The 17,707-nt window shown below is 29.2% G+C and overlaps 5 long non-coding RNA genes across 6 annotated transcripts; 3 read left to right on the top strand and 2 right to left on the bottom strand.

Moving 5' to 3' along the window:
- The first annotated feature begins 2,848 nt into the window (after positions 1-2,848).
- Positions 2,849-4,719, top strand: LOC133319694 (uncharacterized). Its single transcript, XR_009753236.1, has 2 exons — positions 2,849-3,034; positions 4,474-4,719. It is a non-coding gene; the product is annotated as an uncharacterized LOC133319694 (long non-coding RNA).
- Positions 4,720-5,976: 1,257 nt separating this feature from the next.
- LOC116774456 (uncharacterized) lies at positions 5,977-7,129 on the bottom strand. Its single transcript, XR_004353768.2, has 3 exons — positions 6,859-7,129; positions 6,714-6,785; positions 5,977-6,243 (listed from the first exon to the last, which is right to left on the bottom strand). It is a non-coding gene; the product is annotated as an uncharacterized LOC116774456 (long non-coding RNA).
- Positions 7,130-7,673: 544 nt separating this feature from the next.
- LOC116774444 (uncharacterized) lies at positions 7,674-8,470 on the top strand. Its single transcript, XR_004353767.2, has 3 exons — positions 7,674-7,996; positions 8,088-8,162; positions 8,337-8,470. It is a non-coding gene; the product is annotated as an uncharacterized LOC116774444 (long non-coding RNA).
- A 2,277-nt stretch (positions 8,471-10,747) lies between these two features.
- LOC116774397 (uncharacterized) lies at positions 10,748-12,462 on the bottom strand. 2 transcript variants are annotated; one of them, XR_004353765.2, is made up of 4 exons: positions 12,334-12,462; positions 11,530-11,666; positions 11,186-11,257; positions 10,748-10,909 (listed from the first exon to the last, which is right to left on the bottom strand). It is a non-coding gene; the product is annotated as an uncharacterized LOC116774397 (long non-coding RNA). The 2 variants fall into 2 exon arrangements; XR_009753224.1 differs by having other exon boundaries at positions 11,530-11,602; positions 12,334-12,452.
- Positions 12,463-15,589: 3,127 nt separating this feature from the next.
- On the top strand, positions 15,590-17,257 carry LOC116774466 (uncharacterized). The gene is made up of 3 exons (XR_004353770.2): positions 15,590-15,738; positions 16,281-16,364; positions 16,832-17,257. It is a non-coding gene; the product is annotated as an uncharacterized LOC116774466 (long non-coding RNA).
- The last annotated feature ends 450 nt before the right edge of the window (positions 17,258-17,707 follow it).

Raw genomic sequence — 17,707 nt, 5'->3', positions numbered from 1 at the left:
CGTATAAAAAGAAATTAATGTATATATCTATGTAATATAAGAATAATTTTATATGTGTTTCGTATATATAATCGACCACTTTAACTTTAAAAGTAATTCTTTGTCATATTAAAACCTCTTTGACGGGAATCGGACAAGTTAATTAATTCTACGACATGTTTCTTTTTTTAATATCAATAAAAAGAGAGATCCTCTTTTCATTGCAATATTTAAAACTATAACATATATAAACTTTTTTGTTTCTTTTTTATGTGCATCAAAAAAAATATACTTTTTTGTGTGTGATTTTTAAATAGTCATTGTGGTTCATACTGTAATAAGTAAAGAAGCATTTTGACTTTATAATTTCATGAACTGTACAATATAACAGAATGACTGAACATTGAAATGTCCCACTGTAATATCGTGGATTTATTAATGAAATTACTATGTATTTACAAACTTCAAATGACGATGCAAACTCATACAAGGCATATTTAAATTTTATAATGCAATAATTGTTTTAGAAGTAAGAAGTATTAATTTTTTTTCAGGCGCTTGATCAATTTATTAAAAGCGTGATGATTAGATGCTATCAAAGACATTTGAATTTTCGTTTCCCACTTCAACTAGTGTTTTTTCATACAAATATCATATAAAGGCAAATTAAAAATTTATAAATCATTTAATGGCCGTCTAATATGAAGTAGCGATTTGGAAATCAAGCTTTACTATATCAAATGCAGTTATATAACTTAAAATTTAATGAAGACGCTACAGGGGCGTGTTATATTTAGTTTCAAAAATTAAAATTAAATATCATTATTCACTTTATAATATTTACTGCAGTTCTGATTTCTGTATTCAAACGTAATCCATATCTATCAATATACATTTTAGTCGTCTCTCCTTTCATTTTATCTATATTTATGATGACATTTTTGTTTTATAACAAAATTTTAAAGTGTAATTTAAAGACGCTATAAAAAAAAATATATATGAATGCAATACGTTTTACGACGACCGTACCTTTACTGGTTTGAGTTAAGATCTTATAAAAAAAAAATGGGTTAGCGCCTGCTACTCGGCAAAAGCAATTTTAATATTTCTCTTCACTCGTGTTGATACCTAAATGTATGTTTCCCCTGCGATGTTTGTATATTGATATAAGGATGAATTCATAACGTTTATCAAACTATACCCCTTATCAATAACTTTGGCTCGCAAATTAAAGATTTTCATTGCGAAGTAACATTCAGCCTATTTATGTCCATAAAGTTATCAACTTCGTGTTTATATTGCTTTATTATGAATTTATTTAATGAAAATATTTTGACAATTAATTTTATAGAAAGTTAAAGCTTAGTTTTTTTAATATTTTATGTTTAATACGACATGACACATGTTTCTAAGTTTTTTAAAGTTACATGTAAATATTGTACTCGATGAGCAGAGTTCATTTACAACTGTTTTTTAAGTGAAATTAAATAAAAATTCTAAAGCAGAAGCCAATATTATGATAATAAATAAAATATTATTACGTTAATTCATCAACCTTAATTCCAGTGTTATTCCTATCACATATCTTAGAGTCCAATTAGTTTTATTGAAATGATAAATATAAGCACTTTAGACTTCGCTGCAAACAATGACTCCTTTGAAAAAGGAGCACACGGCACTAAAATTAGCAATGGTATTCCATCAACAGGATAATTATGACTACAACAATTTGTTCGTCATACATAGAATTATAACTATACAGTAATTGTTTATACTTCTATAGCAAACAATCAATGGAAAGTAAAACTGGTATAGCTTCGTAGTCCAGTTCGTCGTATCTTTCTGCAAAACTCGTTCGGAAACAAGACCTAGCAATTACTATTTTAATTTCCCAGGGCCTTTACTTATGGTGCGAACAAAAACTAGAAGGGATAATGCGATGCTGTCAAGAATACAAAAATAAATATTGAATTACAAGAATTATATACAAACATAAACATTAAAATGTTCGAAAAAGTCGTTTGGATTCGTTGTTATTCAAAAAAGGAAAACAAATATCAATACATATTATAAAACAATGTCTGTCTGTCTGTTCGGGATAAACGGAAAAATTACTGCACCGATTATCAAACAGTTATCACAACTCGATAGCGTGATTCTCGAGGAAGGTTTTAATATATAATTTGTTAAGGTTTTGTATTGATTTGTGTGTACATTAATGATATTTGTTGAAGATGTCGGGAAAAATGGGCCGTCTGTCAGCTTTTAACGAAAACGCTGCCAAAACCCTTTGAGATATAAAAAAACAATGTATGGTGGAATTGAGTATTTTATACAGGTCTACGGAAAAATCCGCAGTGGCATATGTCTATCTCTGAAGTATAACATACCATATCCAATTTACAACTTTTAAGAATTGGCATTCCTAAAGCGTTTATTGGAAAGCTATTTACATAAAAACCGTATTAAGTCTTATCAAAATAAATTACTTCGTTTTCAAGCCTACATCAGTATCTGTAAATTACTTTTTAAATCATTTAAAACGGGCCCACCATTTGCAAGTTATCATAATATAAGTTTAATAATTAGTATAAAAATAAAAAATCAAGTGTTTATGATGCATTATTAGACCGATTTATGAATAATTAAAAGAGTTTTTGCAGATCTATAATAAATCAATACTAATAATTCGTATATCAAATAATAATAATAAATAATTTACAATGCTAGTACTATAATTCAAACAAAATTTTATCGATTCCCTAACGATATATCACTGTGTTTACCAAAATAGACTTTATGCACAGGATGCACTTATTAAAATCGTATGAAGTAGGTTACATTTGACTATCCTAATGTATACTTTATGTTTATTGTAATAAGGGTCACGCGTGTGGTTGAATGCGTTTATTTTTGCAAGTGTGAGTAATATAAATGGCGGTGCATTGTAGCAACGCGGTTTTCATTCGGACGCGTTCGTGCTGAACAGTTACGTTGTTTTTAAATAAACATATTTTATTTAACATCAAGATGCCTTGCGGAGGTTGTGGAGATAGTGAGTAATTTATTTATATATTTTTTTTTAATTTATTGATAAAAAAAACAATTTTAAATTCGTTTATATTCTAATTTACATATCATTGTTTTAAAGCATTGATATATAATAATAATTGGCTAATTGACGAAAAGTGATTGAGTTATTTGTTTGTTAAAGTTTCAACTATTCGTCGTCGTCGTACTCGTAAAACTAACTAGGTTAATTTAACTATATTTCATATTGACTATATTACTCTTACCACGAATCTTTCAAACTAAATACGAGCGTTTCCAGGATTTCTGTAAAGGCAGTAGGTACCTTAAAAAAACCCTTTTAATAGGAGACACATGATAAACTTCATAATGTGATCTCTAGTTAAAATATTTCAAAGAAGTATTCCGTAATTATTAGAACTTTTAATATATATGTACTCTTTAATAAATATCTAATGGGGTTGAAACAAAAAATTAAAACTAAACTGGTTTTTGAACTGATCTTGTATTACGCTATAAAATTCGAAATTGGAAATTTTATTATCAGACCTTTAAGACATGGAGTCTGATAGATTATTGCTCAATTACATTTTTATGACTAAATGTAAGTTTTTTGGATATTTTATTTCATTTTTACAGATCTCACGCTATTTATAATTTACATATAGGAAAAATAATTAAGTGTTTAATTTTTTGTAATGCATTTTTTTATATAAAATACAAACGCAAACTCAATATTAAAATTAATAATCTTCAGAATAAAACTCTGTACGTCATTTAGAAGGAATTTTTATTTAAACTGTTTATAGATTTATAAAATTTTCTCAAACAATAGCGCACTGTTTGTTTCGCAACCGTACCTTGAACGCAATAACATCCTAAAACTAAAGGAAATATACGTTCATTGTTTTGATTGAAAAATGTTAGAGCAATATAATAATTAATAATTACATATTTTCCTACATATTTATTAAAATTTAATTTCTTGAAACAAATTCTTCAAAATAGTTATTCCCAATCTTATAAATGCATGAATCTATTTTTTTGGTAATTTAATTACGTTATTTTTTATTAATATTAAGTAGGATTCAATCGAGTTATCATTATTTTGTACTGATTTGAAAAATACTTCTTATATATTTTAATACTATAGAGATCTTTCTTCTGTATTTTCGCAGCTAACTAAATTATAATTAGCAATCTAATAATGGTCATACATAATATATTTATTACGAAAGTAATAAAACAAAAATCATGTATAAAGATATAAATTTGGGTGAAGAATATCTCTATTATTGTTATTTATAATTTCAGATTTGTTTTTGAACGAAAACACACAAACAAACACGCACACATACACAAATAAATCTCGTATATATTGACGCTCACACATGCACGCACACAAATTATTCTCGTATACATTATAATCATACTATCAGTGACGCATATTTCCCTTTATTCCAGGCTGCAAATGCACACCAACGCAGTGTTGCACGAACTGCAAGTGTGATGCATCGTGCTCATGCACATGCAAACGCTCTGGGGACGCCACCGCCACCAAGAAGTGATGGCCACATAACAACCATATCATATATATCATATCATTAATATATATCGTGTCATAAATATATGTTCAATGATATCTAATTACTTTTTTCTTTTAATGAACGCAGATCGGAAATGTGACTTAATAAAAAGCTTATGTATTTATTCCTGTTATTTTATTTTTAATTATACGTACATATTGTGTTTACTTTGATCATACAAACATAGCTGAGATACGATAAACATTTGATAATATATTAATAAATTACTTAAACGGAGATTTTATTAATAAATAGCTGTCATCCGCCGCTCTGTTCCACTTGACCGTGATAAAGCTCAACTTCGAGAACTGGATTCCGGATCGGAGTAAAAAGTAACCTAAGTTACTACTTATTTTATCAGCTAACTGCCAATAAGTCTCGTCAAAATCGGTCCAGCCATTTCAGCGATTAGCCGGAACAAACAGACAGACAAAAATAATAAAAAATATTATTTTAGCGTGTGTACCACATATACATTCAGATGCATCTAGTAAAAAACCGTTTACTTCAATATTACAAACAGACATTCAAATTTTATTTATATGTAAAGATATTTATTACCTTATTGCTGTTTAAAGTATACTCTCATTTCTATTTTATATTTAAATCTAAGTAAAATATAAGATTACATATCACATTTTTCTCTTATGATTCACATTATGCACCCACCGTATAATATTTATGATTGGCGGAAATCGCTCATTAGTGATGTGCTTATAGCCTCCGATATGGTAAAAGCCTTTATTACGGCTATTTATTATACGGTTATTTTATTCATTATTTCTAAATGCCCGGATTCAGATGACGAATTCATTTTGTTTTATTTATCTACTAGCTGTTGCCCGCGGCTCCGCCCGAGTGTTGGTCGCTTTTTGCATAAGCACATATATATCAAACTTAAAATAATAACATAAGGAAAAGAGATGATGACAAAATAATAGACAACCACAACCAACAAACTACAAAGAATTTTCGAACCGCATGGTAGTCATTACACAACGGAGAATCGTAACACCGCGATCTAGGTTGATGACGTATTTTATCAACGCCATCTATCGAGCACAGTGTTCAACTTACAAAAACGTTCAGAAAAATGCGTTGGTTGGAAATAGTTTTATTTTGCAATTGTTGCTCTTGTAATCATTTTATAGGACACTTATTTTACCTAATCAAGAGTTGCATAGTTAGTTATATTAATTCATTTATGGCTCATAAAAGTATCAACATTTCCTATGATATATATATATATATATCTTATATATTTATATAAGAAAGTTGTGTTAGTTATACTATTTATAACTCAAGAACCGCTGTACAGGTTTGGCTGAAAATTGATGTGGAGAGATCGCTTAGAAGCAGGATATGGACATAGGATATTTAATTTTGTTTTATCGAAACATACAGGATAGAGTTCGCCCGGTCAGCTATACATATATTACTAATTCTGACATTAACGCGGACGAAGTCGCTGGCAAGAACTAGTATATGAATGAAGAATAGTCAATTAAAAGTACTGTTACTGGTTTTGTAAAAAAAAACACACAATGAAAATATTTTACACTTAATTAAATTTATTGAATCTTATTTATAATGAATTATTTATGCTTTAAATAATATTTTTCTTATCATATTTACTTCATGCACGTATCTGAAAAATAAACAAGGAGAATTGTATAAATAGTTGGTAAGTTTATTATACTTTAAAAGGATAATTTTCATCTAAGGATCTTATAAATATTCGATTTAGTAGTTCATCTGGAATGACGTAAACTTTCTGTTTCTTTGATACAATTTTTTTTAATTTTATCTTATTATACAAGTCGTATGGAAAATTTAATAAACAGGTTCTAACTATGGTTCACTGATAATAATTTCCTTATCGCAAAGGAACTGATAAGTACAAGCACTCATGATAACTCTATTGTTAGAAAAGTTGTTTTCATTTGTCTTAATTTCCTTTTACCCTTTCAAACAATATGCTGTTTTCAATATCACAGACTGTGAAATATGTTCTCATGCACATGCAAATACGTCGTGCAATATGAATGCGTGCATAGATTTGACGTAAACAATAACAAAAATATGATTCCATAAACATAATCTATATAAATGTCTAACCTTTAATTTCAATATTTTCTAAATCGCAACCCAAAGTCCGAATGTCACTAGTATCGGAACCACAGATTAAATCTGCAATAATATTATAAAATATGTAATAAATAAAGTGTTAAATTGCTATAAAATAAAGTTATTATTTACTTACAAAACCCACCATATTTGCAATCTATTATTTTCATTATATTATGTTAAAGACGTCTTCGTATTTTAAAAATACATTCGATAATGCAGTCTGTAGGTTCATAGCCAATTAACTCAGATATTAAACGTAAAAAACTCGGCACCGGTGATCATGGCTTTTTTCTATCAAGGTTGAATTGTTAAGAATAAAATAAGTAAATTTTGTATGTATATAAATTAATGAAAATAATAAAAATATTTTCTGTTTATGGAATCTATGAACATGACTAGCTTAAACACTGTAGCAAAAAGCGATTGTTATAAGTTAGACATCGATGCCTGTATGTTTGTGTATCTGTTTATTGCATCGAAACTCTTAAACGGATGGAGCGATTTGAACGCGGTTTTTTTTCATTTTGCAAGTCAGTTACCATGCGTACTTCTAAGATATGTTCGATATTACCTACAGAGCCAGCAGTGTAAACTTACCTTTCCACAAAAAAATGTAAAGTATTTTTAAGTTCATCGTAGGTGCGTGTTCATAATAACTAAATGCTTATTAATTTTATTCAATGGCTTTGTATACCTAAGTATTATTTGTTTTGAAGTTGTTTTGAGAATGCTTTTAGCATTAATTCAGTTTTCTGTTACTTTTGGGCAATAAAAAGGGATTAATAAATAATCTAAAGGTTTTTTTTTCTAATTAAATACATTTTACGTCATACATTTATTTTATATGTAATACGAAGATAATAAATTTAATTAGTTATTAAGTTTTATGCCTACACGCTTATTACGAAGGTTACACGCCAGAAAATAAATATATTTGGTAGCATAATAGAAAAGAGTAATTGATAGAAGTGTTGCATTTCAACGTATCTATAATAATTATATTATTTTAAAAGTTTTAAAAAGTAAATTCAACGAAGTTTTTGTTGGTGACACTTTGACAATTGAGTTTTTTTTTCGAACGTCATCAAAAACAACAAGGTTCTTCTTAAACAGCCTTGCACTTCTTTAGTTTTTGTTACGAGATAATAGTATAAAATCATCGATTTGTCTGAACAGATCATAGTTTAGTTGATCTATTCATCTAAATACTTACTTTCCACGTTTTAATATTAAATAAAACAAAATGCCGGCCCCGTGTGAACCCTGCAAAGGTAAGGAAAACAAACTAGCTATTAAATATAATTTAATATTAAATGTGGTTTTTATAAAGAAGTATTTAATCTTAATATATTATTCCTTCAGATAAATGCAGCGACAGTTCCGATTGTAAGGACAAATGTGAGAATGACTGCACAGCGGACTGCTCGACGACCGGCGGTAAAATTTTTCTGTTAATGTTACTTATAGATGCATAGCCGTATTAAAACTTTACTATCATGAAAATGGTATAACAAGTTGTTCTCATTATTCTTATTTCTTCATATGAATCAATTAATATATTGTATAGACTTAATTTTGTTCATTTACCATATAATAGATTTTTTTTTCTAGGTGACTGCTGCTGACTGTTGATATAACGTCTTACGACAAAGTTAATTTCATTTACATAAACCGGAACTATTTGAACAAACATTACTGTATTTTATTTCGGTGTTATGTAATAATAAAAATTTGGTGTTCCTAAACTGTTTTTCATCTTAATCCTTAAAGCTTTCCATCTTGAACTTAATACGTCTTATTAGATTATGAATATCTATTCATACATATAAGGACAGTCTTTCTTCTAAATGTAACTAAATTCTTGCTATTTTAATATATTGACGATTCATTTCCTCACAAATTATACACACAAAGGAGTTTATAACATCTTTCTGAAAACAATTAAACACTCAAAAATTAATGAACTAAGAAATTATTCTTCATTATATATTTGATATGTCCTTATTCTGTGATCTTAACTGAAAGCTGAGGACTTTATCTGTAGTGCAAGTACAATGACAGATAACGAATTTGTAAATAAACATAACACTTAGAATGAGTTCGGATTGTCGAAATGGGTACCGAAAGTTTGTAAGTATGAAAATATTAATTCTCTTTATTGGAGATGCGAGTGAAATAACTTATTATTTTAATTTATGTTAATTGATTATTGCAAATTTTTATGATCAAATTAAGAATCGAATCGTAAAACTGATTTGTGGTTCTCATAAATGTTATTAAAAAAAAACATGGGAAGTTCCAACGAAATAGTTTATTCCATAAAGACAAATATTTCGGCGCAATCCAGAAAGTTCTCTCAACTGACAGAAATGGATACAAAGGACATGGCTGTACGAGCTTTGGTCTCTTTGCCTGTCTGAACGAAACGAATTTAACCAAAAAAAAATGACAGAAATGGGTTTTATGAGTTTTATAATTGCATTTACTCTAATACAAGGTAAATATTATGTATAAAAATATATTCATACAAAAACATTTGATTTGATCAGAAGCAAGATACTCCTGTTACATATTAATTGAACAGTCAGAATCTATTTCAAAGGTCTTCTTGTTCAGGCTTCAGAAATATGAATGAGATAAAAACAAATTAGGTGTGAGAAACAGAGGAGGAGAGTTTGTATTTACACAAAGCTCAGTTATCTTTGAATCAATACTCAAAACAAACTGTTCAGACATTTTAATTAGTACGTATTTGTTAATTTATGCAATATACCAGAATGATTCTTGTTATGTGAAGAAAGAATTATAACATTTTTATTTTATTCATCAGTGATGTAAGCCAGATATAGGAATGTGTAATGACACCCCATTTTAGTTTCATTATAGCCAAGGTGTAGGTAGTTATAACTAGCTGCTAGCTTGTTAAAATTAATCATTAAAATAGGATTACGCGACGTTATAACCAATGTAGTCTTTTATTTCTAGTATTGCGACCACAAGTTTGTAACGTCACACTATTCACGGGGCGTTTAAAGTTTTTTATTCGCTAGCCCTCGTTGATACTGTCAAGTGAAAAGATTTACGATTGAAACACAACGATTTCTTAAATGATAATTGATATTCTGACAAGCTTGTCAACTATGACACATTTGGAATCCTTAGTTTGTCAAATTTATTTTGACATTTCACTTGTCAATTGTACATAAATATAATAAACAGTTAATAGATTAATGTTTCACATATCCTATGTTTGCATTTAATTGAATTTGTGTTGTTTGAGATCTAATAACAAAGTTTCTAATTGTGATTTCAGTAGAAGCTGTGATATAAAATTCATTCTCAAGTCAATCCCGGATCGCGTCTCCTCCATTCTACACGACACTGGCAGAATATACTGTGCACGTCTTTGCACGGATGAAGGCCATATTAAAAAAACCTACCAACCTAGATAAACTTTTTTTTCGTCTTAGCTTGTACATTAGTGTAAAGTGTTAATCGAAATTTTCAATCTAATACTTTGACACAATGATATGTTTTGATCGAACAATACTTATCTGATTTACAATTAACAAAGTAAGCAATGAATTTAATAATTATCTAATATAAATAATGAAAAGAAATTAAAATACTTGATTTCATTGTAGTTATTGGTATCGAAAAACTATGAAAATTTTTAAAATTTAGTCTTCTTTTATTACATAAAAATTAAGTATTAAAAATGTTCCATAGCGGTAAGATTAAATTAAGATAATGGAACTAGACATTTGTATGATTATGAGGCGAAAGACATTTTTATATAATTTTTTTTTATATATAATTAAAAATAATGTCAAGAGTCAACGTATTTATAAAGACCAATTAAGATTTTAGATAATTGGAGTCCTAACTTCTAAGCGTTTCTAGGACACGATTGAGATCTTTATTCAACGTTGTATCTAATTTGCAACTGTTAAGATTTAATCAAATGTCAAACGGACCATAATATTAAAGTTATTGGGATTTGAAAATAATATATATTTAGATTCATACACACATAATATATTTTTTATTTGATGATTTGAATTAAAACAAAATTTGTGACGAAGCCCACGGATGTTAACGGGTGAGTAGCGTTCGAAGACTTTGGAAATCTTCGAGTTTGTAATGCGCCTACATCTGGTTTATACGTAATTAGCAACAACCACCTGGATAAAAATATAACAATTAGTTGATTATAATAGAAATCTGATCATTATTAATGCATTTATATATATAATAACTGAAAAGACAAGAATTAAAACTTTATATTAACTATGTTTGTTATTACCGCTACTATAGTTACCTAAAAGAAAAGTCAGGAAAAAAAAATTGCAACCAAATTTTAAATGATTCAACAGATAATTTATACTATAAAATGATTTATTAATATTTTATTTTTGACTTGAGGATTGATTTGTTCGTTAAATTTTATTATAATTTACCTTTAGGAGCGCAATCATCACATCCTTTGTCCTTACAAGAACAGTCGTCCTTACAGGATTCTTTGCAAGAATCTTAAATAACAAGGAAATGTATTTATAAAACGTTACTTTAAAGTAATTAAATTACATTACATACAATAAAGAGTTAACTGTGGAAAGATAAATTATAGACACAAACTGGATGCAAAAACGCAGCCTCTGGAATACGCGTTCAGCCTTTTTAACTTTTAAGCTAAGTGACATGCATAATATCAATTATTAGCTTAACATAGCCTAAACATAACAAACTCAATCGGTATATATAGTATTAGAAAGTTTAAAAGAATTTTCTGAGAAATATTTACCTTTGCAGGGTTCACAGGGAGCCGGCATTGTGGAGTTTTGTTAATACTTGACAAGTCAACTGTTATCTGAATGCTGTTAGAAGTTTATTTATACAAAAATTCAAGAAGCAAAAACATAGCCATTATTTAGACCGAGGCTGAAATATTGTATTAAATCGTTGAAGCAATAAAAAAAAAATATATCGCTATATTATAAGAAATGTAAAAAATACAATTGTGTTAATTCAACTTGGCTACAGTTTATTATGTTAATATAAAATAATCAGTTTTTCTTAAAGACCATGATTACTAAAAGTTAAATTCCCATTCCGATCAAATTACTGTTTAAACCTGTACCAACTTTCCAATAAGGAAGTAATTTTTAACGTGAACAGGGAAATAATTAGTTTAATTACGTAAAAATCTTCTTAAACATTTCGTAAATATGATAAAAAAGGCAAAAAAGCACAAAAAACCCATTTATTGTTAGAGTCGTCGCAAAAAGAGTATTGAAAATAAGGAAGGTTGATTTTGTACGAAGGTGCGATTCACAACAATGTTGGTTGTAATGTCAAGGGTACTGATGAGCCTCTTCATTGTTCAAGCCTTAAACTTAGGCCTAAAGAGTGTTAGATTTATAGTAGAGTAAGGATAAATGGTCTACAAGTTTAAAATCTTATAGGGAAAAAGAAATCGCGTTCCTTATTCTTTTAAAGGGCAAAACCTTTCTTCAACATAAGGTCTCTGCTATCAGACAGATTACTACGTTTTTTGTGAATGTTTTAAGTGTGTATTGCACTTATTAGATATTGTTTAAGTACTTACGTTGTGATTGTAACGCATGATTTACGTTAACGGTTCTTTACGGAAAACCTTGTTTTGTAAGACTTCCTAAGTTTTTAGTTACACAGCCTTCGTCATTGTAAAGATATATATTTAAAATGGACAGTAATGAATTTATGAACTGCATTATATTTTGACAATAGCAGACGTCGCAATGGCGAGTGAAATTGAAAAAGGTTAATTAGTGCCTTTTATTTTTATCAAGGCAAAACTGTAGTAAAATGGAACTAGCTGATTGCGCCTTTGTTTCATGTTTGACTTTATTTTTGATATATTATCTAGAAATTGGAAAATATAAAATCATCATAAAGATTTCATATACGTCAGTTATATAAATTATTTTGTTACAGAATCCAAGTCAATTGAAGACGAGTGTAATTCAAACTGTGACTGTCGCAAGCTGTGTACACTGGCATGCTGCATAAAACCCACAGGATACAGTCCATTACGTCTTATCGTGACTGCAATTGGTATATTGGTTGCAATTTTTGCAACCTACTTGATAGTTAGCACCGATTCAAACTTATACATAGTGTTCTGGGTGTGTTATTCCGTGCTACGGAGACTTATGACGACATCGAAATCTAAAATCAAGACTGCCTGAACATTATATGCAAACATATTTATTTACTTATTTATTTTCTTTTAAGATATGATATTATTTATTAAAAGGTTCTTTAAGATATGTGTGTTTTTTCAATTCTAAATTATCGGAAAGGAAGGGTCAAAGAATTTTATATATAGAATTACATGTGTAAGAAGTTGTATGTTAATGTTAAGTCGAAGCCTTAGCGATTGTCGTGTTGTAATATAAGCTTCTTAACCAAACAAACAATATAGTATAATGTTTATACGCGGTTTCGCTCGCTGTTAAATTTTATCATACATTTTTAACCTAATAGGTATTCGTAGCACAAGTATGAATTGTCACACTAAATACACAGCGTTCAGAGTCTTTCATTCATAAATCTACGTCAGTGTTATTGTTGTATGAAAATCTTATACGTTCTAAATTTAAATTCGCTATGCAAGTTTGTGGTAAGGATACAGATGATAAAATAAATTAATTGGAATCTTTAAAAAAAACTAATAAATGTTCTGACTTCTATACATGATAATGATGATAAATGTAATTATTTTAAGGAAAATTTGTAATTCACTCAAACGAACAGACACTCTAATTACGTATTAAGTATGAATTACCTCCTCGTTCTAGTCACGGTTGGTGTGACGCAATCAAGGGAATTAGGGTGCGTTCAAGTCTTGTACAATTTAGAATGGAATGACGTCATTTATTTATAAAGCTTTATTTTATGGTAAATAATATAATTAATTAATTTTTATTTTAATATTAAATTTCTGTCAAATATCCATGATTAATTGAATAGTTATTGGAGTACGTTTCGTATTATCTATATATGTATTTTGTTTTTACATATTAAATTGTACGAAAAACATTGTAATAGACATTTTGAAGGAATTATTGCAACGTGGTCTCAATTGATTTTAGTTTGGTTAGTGAAAAAGTGCATAGTTAAATATCCAATATAATTATGTTAATCATTGATGTACAATAAATATAAATACATATAAAATACACAAAATTGAATTACAAACAAAGACGGAATGTTTATTTACAAAATAAAATGTGATGATTATTAGAATTCTGAGTCCTAACGTAGTCAAAGTTGTTGAACTCTCATACCGAAACCAATTTAACATTACAAAAAATATTTATCTGCGTACGATCTAAAAGATACTTACGACACGACGCGACGTCACACTTTACGATATCGTGTCACTTGTTATATGAAGTATTAAATTAGTTATTTGTTAATTATGATTCAAGAATTCTTATGGTATATAATTTTATTATATAGCTCAAAGCTACCCCAAATCTTCATGCAATTAAGCTCAGGTTACCTCTCTGAATACTTTTAGGAATCAGGAAAAATATATTTTTTATATTTTTATATGTATTTTTCTGAAACGGACCAGGTATAAGATCTTCTAAACTAATTTAATAGTTTTGATTATGTTGTTAATGGGTATCCTAGAAAATGATTAGACTATCAACGTAGTTATTAAGGATAAACTCACACTAGTTTTCGTTCCCTGTCTGATATAAAATAAATAAGGGCAGAAATACACTGTTGTCTGAGTAGTTTGTAAATTTTTACTATGGGAATATAATAATATGATTCTGGCTTTATACTTCTCTAGAATACACAAAGCAAACCATCAATACTTTGATATTTCTCTTAAATCAATAAAGATCTACACATTTACTGTTCAAGATCCCGAATAGAACTTTATTAAACATTTTTTTTGATATATTTTATATGTTTCCGGCTGGTGTGGATTTGTCTTAATACGATTTTAAGAACCTTTCTAGAATAGTCTACGGTCATTGACATCAGTCGCACAAGAAATTCTACCGCGGTTTGATTGTGAGAGCAAAAAATTGTAACATTATCTATACTACGAGTCAATAAGAGTATTGATTGCCCGACATATAGATTGAAATCGCGGCTTCGCTTGCCATCAATAGTGATAATATTTATATTTATTACAGAATAATGTGAAAACTCTTATTTTCAATCAAATAGTTCTCTGAATTAATGTATATCCGAAACAAATAAGGTGTTTCGTATTTATTTAATGTGTTCATTGTTAGGGGAAGTCTAGACATGTAGATTTAATATGTTGTTTAACTAAACAAACAAATGAAAGGCAACATACACACACGAATAAAGTTTATTTGTTGTCAATCGGACGGAGACCGGTCGGGCTCGTTTTTGTAGGGCTGTGATCATTTTATTACGGCTTGTTGGTTGTGTTGCCTATCGTATAGTATGAGAGCTGACGATTTTAATCGAGCTATAAGTTTAATTTAATTATTATGTAATATACTTGCGTATTCAGCTTCATTAACAAATTTATATTTCGTTAATAATATTATATATGTATTTCTATGTGTATTTGAACCAATATAACAAGAGAAGGTAGTTTTATACATATTAATATAATATTTAGAATTATTTCTTCAACAGAAAAAGGTGAAAGGGGCGTAAAAAAAAATGTTATAGATATGAAAATCAAAAATCGCTACGTAAACAAAATTTTCTTTTCATATGTGTATATATATTTTAAATTACCGAAAACGTACCGTTCAGTATTTTAACCCTGGTCTCACATAGATAAAGTGGTTTTATAAAAATGTATAAATCTCGTGTGAACTCTCCGCGTACGGCGCAGTCTCCCGTCACAGTTATCGACCGGCGTCTACATCAGTAGCTCGTGCGCGCGCAGGGTCCGCCCCAAGTCTAGAACCTAGACCTGATCTAGGCTTCGACGTGATGCCAGCCGATTGCGAAGCCTGCAAGAGTGAGTACCTCATTTTATAACTTGTAATTCAGAAATTTGAGTTTTTCTCATTTAATCATAACATACTTAGCGATTTTATTTCAATAATTGTCAGATTTTCGATTTAAGAACTTACATTATTCATTATCGATTTTTGGTTCAATTTATATTTGGGTAATCCTTTCTTCCGGTTCAGATTCTGCTTTTGTTTAAATTATTTTAATATTTTCATCCAATAGCTTCATTGATTCTGTAGTTTTCTTAATAACAAGAACTCTTTTAATATGTGTATGTAACACATATTGAAATAGAAGATAAATTTTTTAATATTTAGTAAAAGTTTTGTTTAGATGCGTGTTTACATCTAGAATGTTCTACGACAGTGCAGTGTTCCACAAGCATCTAACTGTTCTTCATTGCTTCGATTGCTCATCATTTGAACTGCACTAAAGTTCATGCGAACAAAACATTATATCGCTTTATTATGAAATGCCCTTCAAGATAAAAAAGGGGGATGTCGTAATGTATTTTTCGTGTGTATAATATTTAATTTTTTAATACAGGCACTTGCGGCGGCGGCGTGGCCGCTTGCGGCAGCGCCTGCACATGCGGCCCTAGCTGCGCTTGCGGCGATGGCAAGCCCGCTGGTAAGGACATCAAAAAACGATCAACTTAACTAAATCATTGAAAAAAAACTCTTATTTTATCGTATTTATTATTTTAACAACAGAGGTAAAACGGCAAAATCTCTCTACAACCTACTAAAAGACTTGGTCTTGTCCAGAACTCACATCGATTCATTCTTGGAACGCACTTCGAAGGTTCTTTTCATATTTGGTTAAGTAGGGGCCCCTTGAACCTACACCTGGGTCGCAAGTCCCAGGCACTATTGAAGCCCCTCTCCCTGCAACGCGATGGACCCGGCACCCGTACGGTGAATCCATTGAATGCTAAGAGAATTCGTCGTCATCTTCCGACGTTTCAGTTACATTGCGGCAACCGTGATCACGGGCTGAAAAGATGTGAATGTCAATGTCATCAATCTCATTAACAAAAGCAATAAAATCAATAATTTTTTATATTGTCATAATCTTATATATGTATTTTTTTACAGGGGACAAGCCCTGCTGCAAGGGCAAAAAGTAAAATGCTTACTTAAAAAGACAAAAGCTGTTCCGCAATGGATATATTAATCAAATCTTCATAATAGTCTACTTAGAATTAGTTTTGCGATATGCAGCATTATATGGCTTAGAGATTTATAGTATTATATAGACTAAGCTTTCTCTTCTAATGTTGTGTCGTCATGAAATAAAAATAGGTTATCGTATAATGAAGTTAATGTTCTAACTCGTAAGGTATGATATCGCTTACTGTGTTTTAATTATAATGTAGTTTTATCACATTCAGTGTATTTTAATATATTAATATGGGTCCGTTGTACTGGAATACTCAATAATTTAAGTTATTTATCGGCGCACGCGCACATGCATGTGTAATTTCGTGTAGTGTATGTTTAAGCAATAAATTAAGGAACAAATCGCTCGTTTTATTTATGAATTTAGTTAAGATTTACACTTAAAGACTGTCTCACGAAAATTTACTACCTTCGTTTCCTCATAATAAAGTTTTAATAACAAAATTTACCTTTTAAAATTTATATAAGGATGTAGGATAAAATTAAAAATATTTGAGTCTTCGATTGAAATTAATGAAGCAATATTTGAAACAAACCTTTCAGTTGAGTGAAATGTTGCCAAAAAAAAATATTTTTATTTTGCTATTTTATTGCATCAGGAGTTTGAGTCCACCGTTGTTATTCATATATTGCTATTAATTTAATAATACTACAAAATAAAGTTAATGTAACATATATTTTTTTAGATTCATGTTATTTAATAGCTTAGATTAATATCAAAATTGAAATAATAAATAATACGCTTTTAATGTCTCTCCGGAGTGTGGTTTTAAACAATGGTACACAAAATAC

The sequence above is a fragment of the Danaus plexippus genome, chromosome 26 (assembly GCF_018135715.1).
Source record: "Danaus plexippus chromosome 26, MEX_DaPlex, whole genome shotgun sequence".
Classification (NCBI taxonomy): Eukaryota; Metazoa; Arthropoda; class Insecta; order Lepidoptera; family Nymphalidae; genus Danaus; species Danaus plexippus.
The sequence above is the reverse complement of the archived record's forward strand: the minus strand, read 5'-3'. Positions and strand labels throughout refer to the sequence as shown.